Source organism: Phalacrocorax aristotelis, chromosome 5 (assembly GCF_949628215.1).
Source record: "Phalacrocorax aristotelis chromosome 5, bGulAri2.1, whole genome shotgun sequence".
NCBI classification, from domain to species: domain Eukaryota; kingdom Metazoa; phylum Chordata; class Aves; order Suliformes; family Phalacrocoracidae; genus Phalacrocorax; species Phalacrocorax aristotelis.
The window spans coordinates 58,264,491-58,278,162 of NC_134280.1; the positions used below are offsets into that span (position 1 = coordinate 58,264,491).

General features: G+C 39.6%; 1 protein-coding gene across 7 annotated transcripts in view; it reads right to left on the bottom strand.

The window, feature by feature from the left end:
- DENND2B (DENN domain containing 2B) overlaps window positions 1-13,672 on the bottom strand; it is a 185,394-nt gene that overhangs the window by 72,358 nt on the left and 99,364 nt on the right. Inside the window, exon 1 of one of the 7 annotated variants that reach the window (XM_075094764.1) lies at window positions 13,279-13,403. The exons of the other annotated variants lie outside the window; for them this stretch is intronic. The gene's annotated coding sequence lies outside the window, so the exon portion shown is untranslated. Of the gene's footprint in view, window positions 1-13,278; window positions 13,404-13,672 lie in introns of those variants that run through there. 7 annotated transcript variants of the gene reach the window in all.

Sequence of the window (13,672 nt, forward strand, 5' to 3'; positions counted from 1 at the left end):
AGCAGAAATAATCATGACTCCTTTGACATGTTGCCCTAGCAACCTTTCTGTTCCAAACAGATTAGAAAGAAGAGGAAAGATCCAAAAGTAATGCCTTGCATATTTCCCGTTCTATGAAGATTGTGAACAACAAGTTGTTTTTTTATAAACCATCCTGTACACATAAAAGTAAATGGAAGAACTATTTAACCAAAAGAGATCATGGGAACGAATGTCTCTGTTATAGCGAATGGAGAAAAGATTCAGAAGATCCCTGCTGCTTTACGATTTTCTCACCAACAGCCAGCCAATACCTACAGGCACAGGTGTCAAGTTCTCTGCATTAATCCAAAAGTCCAGAGCACTGAGGCAATTCCTGAAAATTTTACTTTGACATAGGAGATATTTCCTTCTCCTTCAAACACATCCCCAAACCAAATTATATTTCATCCCAGTTTCCTACAGTGGATACTTTGCAAGCAAAGGTCAGAAGTATCACAAAAGAGGAAAGTTACTTCAGACAGGTGTCTTGAGAGATCTCAGATCAAAAGCAGGTGACAGGTGAGTGGTTTTGGCTGGTTGTTGCAGCACAGAGTTTGTAGTGAATTACCTAGAATTACCTTGGCCTACATACCTTTACAGTGCCTGAAGATGCAACCTAAATCAGCCTCCTCAGACTTGGTGGGGTGCCCTGATTCTTCATTATTCCTGTCTGTCTCATCTCGATCTCTTCAGTTAAATACCACAAAGACAAAATTTTGTATTATTCTTAATACTCTTTAGCTTAGACTTGAGATCCTGTTCTTCTAATTCCTGTATGGCATGCAGAGCTGCACTCACATTCTCATGATGAAACAGGTATCACCAGTTGGAAATGTATTTTACACGTAAAGACTGCAGCCTGTGCTGCAGGCTTTGAAGCTGCATGCTAGCTAAATCCAATGTCAGGATTCAGCTAGGGGATAGGGACAGACCCTGCAAAGAGGCCATGGGGAATGCTTTAGCATGTTAAAACTTATTTATTAGATTATAAATTATCATCTGTATTGACAATAGCAAGAATAAAATACAAAATGACTGGGGTAATGCCGGTAATGGGACAGCAGAGGTGAAGGACATGCTGACAATCCTCTCTCTGCCTTCGACTTGCTATATAGAAAATACCGTAGGCATAGTCCCTCATCTCCTTACACTGTAAGGGAAAACAGCTGAAAAGGATGTTTCTGTCAGTTAAAGTTTGTTGACTCATCAGGAGAGGAGGAAAAGGGGGAAAGCATGATTTGCATAACCTGCTGAAGTTGCAAAACATTTCTTCTTAGAGATATGCGTCATTCTTTTAAATCCCGGGTCCCCGGTAAGGTAACTGCACTTAAGGCTCAATCTTGAAACCCCTGAATTCAGTTACAAAGCTTCCACTCACTTCCACTGTGCAAGATTGGGGCTGCAGAGCAACAGACCCTCTGGAGGTGTATGCTGTTAAGTACTTGGGATACCACAGTTAAGAAGTTTCTGTTTGACATTGCATTGTACTGTAAATTCAAGTAATCCAGATAGAAGCTATAGGACTGATTCAACAAGAAAGAGAAGCAAAGCTTTGTCCGTATGGCTTCAGGCATGCATTCTCTAAAGGGCAACAAGTAACAGAATGGAAAAAAAAAAAGTCCAAATACTGATCAGTGGATAATAAAACAGTCCTTCCCCAAGAAACCTACTTCCATTAGAAGAATATTCTCTTGAAGGCACAATAGTTCCACAGAGTTTAAAATTAGTATTATTGGGCAGAGGCGAATAATTAAATAACTTGCAATCTTCCATACAAAGATTGTAAAGCAAAATGTTTTTATTGAAGTTTTCTACATATACAATGATACATGCAGCACCTTACAAAGCATATCATTACATATACCTTCAAGATATTATGTATGAACAGCATAAATAAAAATTATGGAATCAAATTTAGATTTCTTAACAAGTTCACTTGAACAACACGTCCTTTCTGGGCAATGACATTTCTCTGGGAATATCAGCATTTCACAGATCACACTGGAGTAAGTTGCTCCAATTCCCTATCTGATAAGTGTATTCTTCCAACACGCAGCCTTTAGGTAAGCAGCTCTGAAACCACTGGCAAGTCATCAGTGAATTGTAGTCTCAGAGCAAATCGCCTGCCAAGGAGCCCACAACATCTTGTAAACAGGTCACAGACCCTGAAATGACCTTCTGGTGGGACACGTTGCTGCACAGTAAAGGGAGTAGACAGAATCTGAGAGGTGGTTTCCAGCCCTCTAGACCATGCTTAGTTTTGCTGCTGTGAGTTGTTCCCTGAGAAATCAGCAGAATTACCCACAGTAGGAGAAAACTAACAATATCAGTGATGTTCTGTAGGATTTTGAACTCTAGATACAACTGAGTTTTAAATTCTGATTCAGTCTTTTCTCTCCAGTTTCTCTTTCCCACCCAAACATATAAAACACTTTTAATTAACAAAAACTGTAATTCTCCAGGCCTGCTCTCAAATAAAGATATTATTTCCATGGATCAATGTATGTATTCATATCAGTTTCTCTAATAAAGGCTAGTATCAACAGGTAACTCCTTTTACCAGTACCAGTGAATGCCTGTGGATAACAGTGGAGCTGTATCTCATCTGCACCAAGAAGAGGCAGAATCACTTGCCACATTGCTTTGAGATAATTTGCACCCTACTCATCACAAAGCAGAAGAATGAAAAACCCGAATTTCTGCCCTGTTTGTGAGGCCTCTAGCAAGGCAGACATGTACTAAAAATCTATGGTGATGGAGAAGGACTGGTTCTTGGTGCCATAAATGCCTGAGCCCTCATCCTATATCTGACCCAAAAGTCAGAAAGTCTCTGATTTTGGACAGGGCACTGATCTTCTCCTACCTGCAAAATGTGGGTGATAACACTTGGCTGTGTGCAGAAGAGGGGGAATTTAATTCTTGGAGACAACTCTGAAAGTAGCTAATACAAAATCAGTACCAAAATCAGCAAGCCTGGCCTTTTGATCCAGCTGATGCACAGCTCCTGCCTGCTTTCATTGCCAAACATTAATTCCAGAAAGGAGGAGAAATTAATGGCAGAAAAAGTGCAGAAAACCCCCACAACTTCATGAGAGAGTTTTTAACAACAGGAGGCAGCCAGAATGGTGGCCAAAGAGCTGCCTTTATACGCCTTTTGGAAGTCAGAGTACAGTGGATAATAAGAATGTGCATTTACTGAGGAGTTTGCATCCACAATCCACATGCTCTTTATAAACACTGATAACAATATTAAGTTGCATTTCAAACCAGGTATTAAAGGTGACTGGAGGGAGGTTAAGTGCCTTGCCTTGAAAGAGTTACAGGACTCCTAACTCTCACTGCCCTGCTCTGTCTTCTGAGCTAACCAGCTCACACTCCAAAGCACCGTTTTAGCTTTCTGAAGCGTCAGGAGTGACTCCACAGATCATCCTGTTCTGAGGAAAGACAAGTTGGCAGAAGCTGCTCAGCGATCTTTCAATTTTGCAAATCCTGTCTGCTCTGATGAAACCAACATTTACAGAATAAGACAGGTTTTGGCTGTCTGATCCATGGAATTTCCCACTTCAACATGCTCATGCTTGGGAGCCCATTTACTGAAAAACAAGCAAGAAATGTGTTGACAAAAAGGTACTGGGTCTTTCCAGGCTCCTGTTGATGAGATCCCATAATTTCACTGTAGCGCTGATGTTTGGTGAGATCATGCAAAGTCACACGCTGCTGATTTCATTCCTGGGGACTTTCTCCCCCCCTTTTGCTAGGTAACTATTGCTTTCTTAGTATTTTATTAAGGTTTTCTGCTGATCCCTGATTGTTCTGACATTTCATCAGGACCACCTAACCTGTTGCAGAGTAATAATAACACCAGAATCAGCTGTGACCGTAAGCATGTTTGTGTGTTGAGCAGATTTGGCCTGCCACACAAGACTAGAGACTTCCTGTTGCTCTTAACCAACATGTAAAGAGGTCTGAAACAAAAGCAACAGAAATTTCTCCTTGCAAGAGCAACAAAACTGTAAAAAAAACCCCAAAACAAACCATAATTTTCTCAGTAATGAGTATACAGAATGTTTCTCAAGAAAGATGTGAAGAAACACATTTTCACTCACTATATTGTTAGAATATCCATCTTCAGATGGATCCTGAGATCAGCAGGACTCCAATAAGGATGCTAAAGCTGCCATGATTTCAGGTAAATGAGGATGTAACTACAAAATTCTCAGGAAGTTTGTAAGAGAATGCCAGGGAATGCTCAGCTACCAACTTAAAAATTATTTCATACAACACTACAAATTAATAATGTTTCATTATTAATGATCTTCATTTTTCACCCTCTCTCAAGCAAAAGATTGCACAAAAAAGACAATTCAAAGCATTAATTCAGATATCCCTTGTTAACATTCCATTGGAAAGAATGGTAAAGCCCACGGCTTTCTGGCATCTTGTTAGTCTTTTTGGCTACTGGGGAAAGAAAATAGATTTCTTCAGACTTCAGGATGAAAAACTGAAATTATCTTTATAACTGAGTGTTGAAAAACCCCTAAATTCTGGCGATTTTATTGTATGCCCAGTTGAGCTTGTCTAGGTCCAGATCTTCAACCAGTATAAGCCTCCAAATAGTTGAAAGGCAAGTGAAATAAGAAATTCAGATACAAAGATATATAACTTATTGGATCCTTGGATTTTCAGAAGGGTATTTTCTCCCATGTAAATGTAACTTCTCACCACGTTAAAAAGCTGTACTTACATTTTTGTATTCAGACTGAAAATGAATTGCATTATGGGTTCAGACCTGACTTCTACCCATAATTCAGGATGCAGAAAAAAACCAAGGATGCACCTTTTTTGAACTGCGCAAAAGGTAGGACAACATCTACCTGAAAGCAGAGCCTTATATGGTCAGACTGTAACAGAGTGGTTTGTCAGCACAGCAAGGTCACCTGAGTCGGGAGAAGCTCCTACTCGGTGCCAGTCAACATGAGTGTGAACACTGGGATCCATCCTTCCCAGAGAAGGCAGAGTGAGAGGGAAGCACACCCTGCTCATCTGTTAACTGGAACCAAGTGCACCGTGCACGTTCTGATGCACCACTACTGAGAACGGATGTAATGGCTTGCTATGGTATTCATTTTCATTGAACTTCCACTTCATTTGACACTGTAGGCAGACAAGAGAAAATATGTAGAGACCAACAGAAGCTCAAATGAGAACCATGTTTCTGTGTCATTACTTCTGTGACCTAGACAAAACAAGCATGTTTGAAAAGGTTCAGTACTGGCAGCTCCTTGTAACCAGAACATTTTCATGCCACCCTAAGGGCACCGCTGCTGGGAAACTACCCAGCAAACAAATAGAAAAGCATTCTTCTGCCTCTGTCACACACACTTGTGAAAGCTCCTGGTAGGAATCAATATTTTTACACAAACAGAAACTGTACACACACTACTGCAGTACAGCAATCTTCCAGTCATGCCTCTTCAGGTGCAAAAAAGCAGAGTAATCTGAAGAAGGCCAAAAAAACCTTAATGACTTTGATTGAAGAAATGTTGAGGGATACTTCCCCAAAAACTCCCTCTTCCTCTCTCTATACAAGAGCTAGGCATAATTTCCTCTATGCTTTTCTCCAAAAAGCTATGAGAAATCCACTTTTAACTATCAAACACTACCAGTTAGTGGTTTGCTTACATTTTGAGATGAGGTATGAAACTAACCACTGGACAGAGAAGCAAAGATTCAGCATAATTTGCTTGTGACACTGCCATTTCCTTTATTTTCCTCACTCCTAGCTACATCCTCACCAGTGGGGACAGAAAGGCAGTAACAGGGATTGCTGCAAAGCACTCACAAGGCATTACTGTAAGGCAGCAACAGCGAATGTTCAGGACACAAATGCAGGTAGTCAGACAGGTCTAACTGGGTTAAGTAGGTGGTTAGCATGAGGTCAAAGGTACAAACATCACCAAAATACATGGTATGAGATGGCTTTGTTGCTTAGCTGAGATGGCCCAAGAGGATCCCATGTATTGATGATACTTTGAGTTTTGACATTTCCTTTTCATATATCAGTGAGCATCTAGGCTTGAACAACTGCCTTGTATTCTACATCAAAGAAGACTAATTGAATCTTTCATTGTACTAATTGTACCAGAAGTAGAAAGGGACTTTAAAATCAATGTTCCTGTTACTCCTTGTAACTAGGGATTATGGGAACATTAAGACCAGACAAGAGAGACCTCCTGTGCTACTGAATTTAAATCCAATTTTGTTTGGCAGTAAACTTTTCGATTAAATATATTCTGCGCTCTGGCATATCATACAGTATTATAATTTTCTGCATAACCCAAGTAGATAACTATAGATGATACTTAATTATCTTAAATCTAAATAAGAGCGTATGGTGAGTAAAGGAGGTGAACTTTTCACACTCAGTGCTGGGCATACAGTAGTATGTTTTTATGCTTTGTAATGAAGCAAGTAGTACAACTTGTCATATCTTGCCTCTCGCTTGGAAGGGAAAATGATGTAAGTGACAAAAGAAAAACCCCTCTTCCACCAGACCCTTTATAATTTTTGAGCTCTCACCAGGAGCGTGGCTCAAAAACCCTGAAAACCTGCATTCCAGATACCCTCCTCCCTTTATTGTTGATTTTGGGATTGTGACAAAAACAAGACAGAAAATACTTTCCAAACTTAAAGGTGAATTTGCATTATACAACTGTTTGAAATAGGCTAACTCTCATGAACATGTGCTAGTGATGGAAAAGCCCCAGTATTTAAAGAGAATGAGGCAATAAAATCAAAGTGGATGAATATCATGAAATGTTTAAAGATAGAATGAAAATAGTAACCCCAATTGTTTTTCTGTTTGTACTTCTGAATTTCTTTCCCCCAAGGAATTTTGATGCTTTCCATTTAAATAAAAATTGATACCATACCAGAACTAGTTACAAAATGATAGGCCACTAGGACTGTGAAACAAAAAAAGAAAAAAGATCAAGCTCTGTGTGCCATTTTTAAAAGCCCTAGTTTCTGTGTTCCCCAGAAGGACTGAATTAATGATAACAATTGAGGGGTGCATTCACGAGAGTGCTGCAGTGAATTCCTGCATATAAAAGCCCTCCAGGCCTCTGGGTCTTTGCAGTCGGTTCATGAAGAGAAGTACACAGAAACTCAGCTGACTGCAGTTGAACTGTGTTTTTACGGCTTAGAAGCAAAACCTCTGATTTACACCAGTGAAATTCAGGAGTCATTCTGCCGAAGTAAATTACTTAAAGTGCAACTATGCTCTACAACTGTACAAAAAAAGGGCAAATAAATCAAAGCTGATGAATCAGATCCTAAATACTTAAATTAGACTGGACCTGTAAAGCAAAGACAGCAAGAAAGTCTGACAATGACAAATGACTGTAAAATAAAATGTGATCAATCAACATGCACTGGGTACATGCTTTTGCCAAAAAACTTCTAAAGGTGAAGAAGACAACAGGAAATTGTGAAATTATCTAGACTGAGGGGGCTACATTCTGTGCTGCTCTAGTTTTATGGCAGTGTCTTCTCTGTTACAAGGCAAGTGCAGGATGGCTTTTAAACAGGGCCATGTTTGTGCCTTTTTCACCCCCTCTGTTCAGATACAGATCACTACCCAAATCACAGAAGATTGAGTAGCTCACACTGTACCTTCTGTCACAGTGATCAGAAGCTGGACTGCACACTGAAAATAATCAAAAGGAAAAACTGAAATATCAGAGCAAGCCATTCTCTCTTTTCCACTGAAGTACACTGCACTGGTTTCATAGGACCATCTCTCTTCTTCTCCTCAAAAAAATATTATAATTCAAAGTTGAAAAATTGAAGCCTCCCTCACAGATACTCTTTTCCCATAACATGTTCTGAATAATAATTTATACAATAGATATTTCCACTGTTATATCTCCACTGTTACATATTGTTATTATGTTCTGGAAACGGTTCAGCATGTTTAAGTCTCACCTGCTTTCTTAAAGACTTCGGGAGTTTTGTTGGAGATAGCGTGGCAACACAGCAAACAATAGCATTTTCTTAAATCAGACAGGATGCACAAACTCTTATTTGTCTATTTAAGAACTGCCAGTCCTTGAAACTTGTTCTTTAGCAGCATGTCTAAACATGACTGTTCAAAATCCCAATATACGTGGAAGCTCTCTGCTTTGCTTTTTCAAAACACAGGTGATTTTTCAACATGCTTGTTTATCTGCCCTGAAATCTCAAAGTAATAAACTCTGTGGAACTAATTCTGCCAGAGCTTTGCAAGTTTTCTACACTTACATGCACAAAACTTGGGAAGAGTTAAAAATTATTTTTATACATTGTGATGCTTAGTTTTTAATATACCTGAGGTCATTGTGGGTTTGGTGACCTCCAAGTCTGGAATTCTGGTTTGGAAAAGCTGTTCTAAAATAGGTTCATCCCTTTTCTGCTCTGACGAGTCAGAAAGCCTTATGAGGTCACTCTATACTTTACTGAAATACTCTGTACCCAAAGGGAAAAGAACTGAACTGGAAGCCAGGAAGTCATGAGTCCTGGCTGCACACTAATCCAGAATACAGCCAAGCCTGCTTTCCCTGCTTTACATATAAATCAGCTTCTGGGTCATGCAAACCTCGTCAAATAGACCTAAGAATAAATATCTAAAAGGGTCAGAAAAAGAATGGGAATTCAAGACTCCATCCCATCTTTAACAACCATTTTCAACGTCATCCACCAGAGAAGTTTTTTGCAGAATAAATACAAAATCTATTCTTTGCCTCTCCTACCACTATCCTCATTTTCCTTCCAGACTCACCAGCTTAGCTCTGGTCCCTAATGTGCTGCCAATATCCAGTGAGGTCTTTCTGTAGAGATTTGCTTTTTCTAGTTTTGTAAAGTAGTTTAACACAGTGAAAAAGCATCCTAGAAGAGCAGGTTATAAAAACGAAAGCCATTACCCATCTGTCTGCTATGAAACAGGCATTCTCAATTTCTGTCGTCATTTCAATTACTAGTGTCACAATCCAGCAAATCTGAGGCCTGAGCCATCTGGAGAAAATTCAGTATGTCACAACAGATAACACCAAAATGATTGAAAAGATCTGAAATTGTCTGTGCTGCTTCTGGAGTTACTGCACTGCATAGGAAATAAAGCCAAATAAACATTAAAATATAATAAAATAAGAATAAATCAAATTTTTTTTAAAACCCCAGCAGAATAGAAGCTCCTGCGTTATCTCTGTGAATGAAGAACAACCTCAACATCAGCCCTGACTGAATACAGCCTATCCGACCCAACTCTCTCTGACTGCCATGCACTCGAAGCTCATGTATGGTGGGGTAATATGGACTATCTGAGGCAGGGAAAGAGGGGGAATAATTCTGATTTTAAACTTTGTCTGAAGAGCACTCAGGCCTCTGAGTGGTCTCATCTGTGACCAGCAGCTAGGTGCCATCCCGTCAAGACAACTGCAGCAACTCAGTTCAACTTTCTGCAAATTTCTCTGTAAGCAAAAAGCTGGAGCAATAGCACAATATCAACACTCTCCAAGTTACATGACACTAAGCTTATTTGTCCTCTGAAAGGCACTTTTTGTACATGTTTCTATAATACGGAATAATAAGCAGTCTGACAGCTTTTATTTGTTACTGTATTACTCTTACAATGATAAGACTAGTGAAGCGCACCCTTGTTCTTCATCTTTAGCTTCATTTTTTGTTTTCCCTTTCTCCTTTGGCCGTTAGAAAAGTGGATTTCCACCTGCCTAGATCTCCAAATATCTCTGTGCCTAACACTTGGACTATTTTTCCAACATAATAAAGGGTATTGCCTTCCTCTGTGAACTCCCCAGTCAGTTATGTGATTGCACCCTGATGGTTGTCTATCTGTCACTCATATGTTGACACTCATTGCAACCCTTGAAGATTGCCAAAACAGTTCTCTTAACAAAAGTTACGCTTTTTTTTTCAAGAACAAGTCCAACATTCATAACAGACTTTGTAGAGAGAAGCACTAGTACTATCTCTCACAAAACATGATTTTTATGTGAACAACTGCAAGAGCACAATTAGACGAAGGATTTTTTTTTCCAGCACCTGAAAAAGCAGAAAAGAGAAGAATTGGTTGATAAGTGAAATATGACTCATGGAGGTGCTGAAGTAAGGGAGAGGGAAGGAAACACATGCAAACTTGCTGCTTTCTCAAATACCAGAAATACATGCTCAAATGGTATGCAATACTTCATATGTTCAGAAGCAATAGCTAGTACAGACTTGCAGCACAGTTTCGGTATCAGGACAGACTGATGGTGCAAACAGCATTTCAGAAGGTGCCAGTGCCTGCCATGACTTATACTGACCTCTAAGTTGTGAGCTGACATGCCTCGTATCATCATATACTACCCATCCAAACCTATAAAACAGACCACAGCTGCACTACCTGACATTCACAGATACGCTCTATGTTTTACAGATGCTATGGTGAGAGGAGCAAAGGAACATAACTATGGGTGAAATAACATAAAATACACATTAAGAGTCTACCCTGCACATGTTAATTGAGTATAGAATGTGTCACATCTTTGGAGACTGCATCCTGCCTCTGATGGAGGAAAGATTTGAAGGTTTACAACCCTTGGTCTCCCTTATCATCATAATTTTCTTTAGTGGTTCTGACCTTATGGAATGCAAAATAAATTCCAGCTATGACAGACAAACATGACACTTGGTACATGTTACAGTGTGCAGAGATTTGTATAGATTAAGAAATTGAATACTTTGCTTGAATTTAAGAGGGAATTTTCTTTCAGTTTCACAGATGGCCCTTTTTCATTCACTTCCTTTAAATATCTATGAATCAGGGTTTGGTTTTCTTCTGACTTATGTCAGCACAAATCAAGAGTTACTAAAGAGAAGTTGCTGAAGATGCAAACTGATGCAAAACTTGTTATAGGAATAGTTAAGACACTGACCTAGTGCAAATGCACACTTATGAAAAACAAAGTTTCAGTCTAAATAACATTTGCACTGAAAATTAAATTAGGTTACTGTATCTGACTGGTTACTGTATGCTTCATTCTACTTTGTTTAGCTAAAGAAGCCAGGAAAATAAGGAAATGTGTTGGGCATATCTACAACTGAGTGTCATATGACACTCAGCATGACTTGGCTGGCCAAGAGTTGTTTGTTTTTTTTTTTTACTTGAACACAGCTTTGAAAAAATCTTTGATCTATTTATTCCCCAATCTGTTGGCAGACACACATAAACTGGAAAAAAAAAAGCCAAGCTATGATTTGCAATGCTTGGTGCTATCATACTTATTTACCTAAGAGTCCAAACAAGGCCAAATTTAAGTTGACCAAAGCCTACATCTGGCCCTAATTCAGTTTCACTGAATATTAACAAAGGACTGATCAGCCAGTGCTCAAGAACTGCACATAACAATATTCAAAAACATGATCTAAAGGAACCTTTCCCAAAGATTCAGACATTGGCTTCTCTCTGCTTTTTACTGACCATAACTGTCAACAGGAGCAGAGTTAGGTCAGGGAAAGACACTCCCCATCACTTTCTTCACCGTGATCAAGGGTAACATAAGTATGTACGTTACTCACCCAGCTGAAATGAGCTTCCCAGACCACAACTCATCACCACACATACAAGAGCTCTGGGATCTCAAGCTCTGGATAATATCTGGGGGATTTCTATCCTTTTATAAAGATTTTTATAAAGATTTCATTCTCACAAGGCCTTGGCTTCTTATAAAACTGTGGATTTAGTTTTATGCTCTTCTGTTGGCCTATTAGGTTTTATAAGGAGCTGGCCAATACTTTTTTACTTTTCATATCTTATGTGGGAATTTGCATGTACTGTAACCCTGAGGATGAAAACGTTTTGCTGCCACTGACATGCAAGAGGAATGCTGCAGAATAATAAGGAACTTCAAGTTTTACTTAATCAAAAGGAACTAAACTTTAACTTCGAGGAACTACAAGCAAGTAGACATTTCTTCTATCACCCATGCTTTCTTTTCAGGACAGAGCCAAAAACAAACCTCATGTTCCTACAGGAAGACACACAGATAGCATCAGGCAAGGCATCAAGAAAACGAAAATGTATGGAACAAATGAGGCAATACCAACATCTGTGTATAAGGCAGAAAGAAAAAGCAACTAGGAATGTTTATAAGCTCATCAGCTGTAAAAATATTTGCTCTCTGAAGACTAAAAGACTAACAACAGACTCCTTGCAGTAACCCATGGGCTCTCAGCTAATGAATATTTGAAGCAACAAAGTCAAGTCCAGATTCTGATCCTAAGTTACATTCCTCAGAGTCCCTCAGAGTTTGGCCTGCAATACCGATTTTTTTCTTGAAAAGCACAAACCTGTGAGACTTCTCCTATTTATTCAGTAGAAAAAAAAAATAACTCAAACTGTCTTACCCCAGAAAGTTAGTTTCTTAGAAAAACCCTATTTAAAAAAAAAAAACAAACCTGAAACCAGGCATCAAAATCAGCACAACACACAAAAGTGTGCTAGCAGCACTGCATTTAACGCTGGGTTTCCATCTCAGCAGTTGGCCAACATTTAGAAAAGCAGTCATAAGCCATATTTAGCCTACGTATGAAGAACTATGGTCTCTCCCTAGTGGACTAACACTTTCTGTACAATAAAATCAAATTTAGCTTAGTATGTCCAAAGTATGCAACCCCAAGTATGCCAGAAAAAAGGGTGTCATTCCTCATACACACTGTCATCCAGGGGCATACTGGGGAAGGAAGAGAGCAGTGGCAGAATACAAAGGTATGAATAGTGCTGCGTAACTTAAAAGTGATTTTTAAGAATTAAAGAGGAAAAAAGGGGATCTCATCAGACTAGGTAAGAAACATGCATTTAGCCACACAGATAAATTAGGTTCTATCGGAGAGCAGGAGAGGTAGGGGAAGGAGGGGAAGAGAGGGGCTGTAAAAATGAGTTTTAGACCAGCCAACTCCCTGGTCCTATACCACAGTTGCAAACTCTGGTAATTAAAGCTACTCCTATTGCTGCCTTTTAGTGAGCAGAAGGCTGGTGTCAAGTTCCTGCTTATGAGTAGAAAGCCCATCTACTGCCAAACACGTTATAGGAAAGGACATTAAAGAGTTCACTGCTATAGCACTTCACGCTCTTCACTTCTGCTCTGTTTAGTTTCCTCCTCTCATGCTTCTGACAAGCACACAACTGTGATCACTTCAGCCTACTGATCCCAGACTTACTCAGAAGCTCTTCCTTCGTGGAAAGGTGCAGAATGGAGATGGAGGAATTCTGCTCTCAGTCCCTTGTGCCCTGCTGTAGCCTCTGTGCTTCCTGAACACTGCCTGCTTCACTTGTCAAACAACAAATGGCACATGGTCTGAGTACATTTGTCAAACCTCTGTCCCTCTGTATGCTTAAAGGGCGGAAACTGGCATTAATGTTTAACAGCACTAACAGTAGCAAAGCCTTTCTCTGCAATCTGACACGCTAACTTTGAAGGGACAGGCGCGTGAAAAATCTGGCAAGCCGCTAGTTTCCTCCTGGTTGCCCATGGCTTGGACAAAATCTTGTTTTGTTTGGGTTTTTATTTTAAAGCTGCAGGAGCAACAGTTTACAGTTCACTCCTGAACCTCT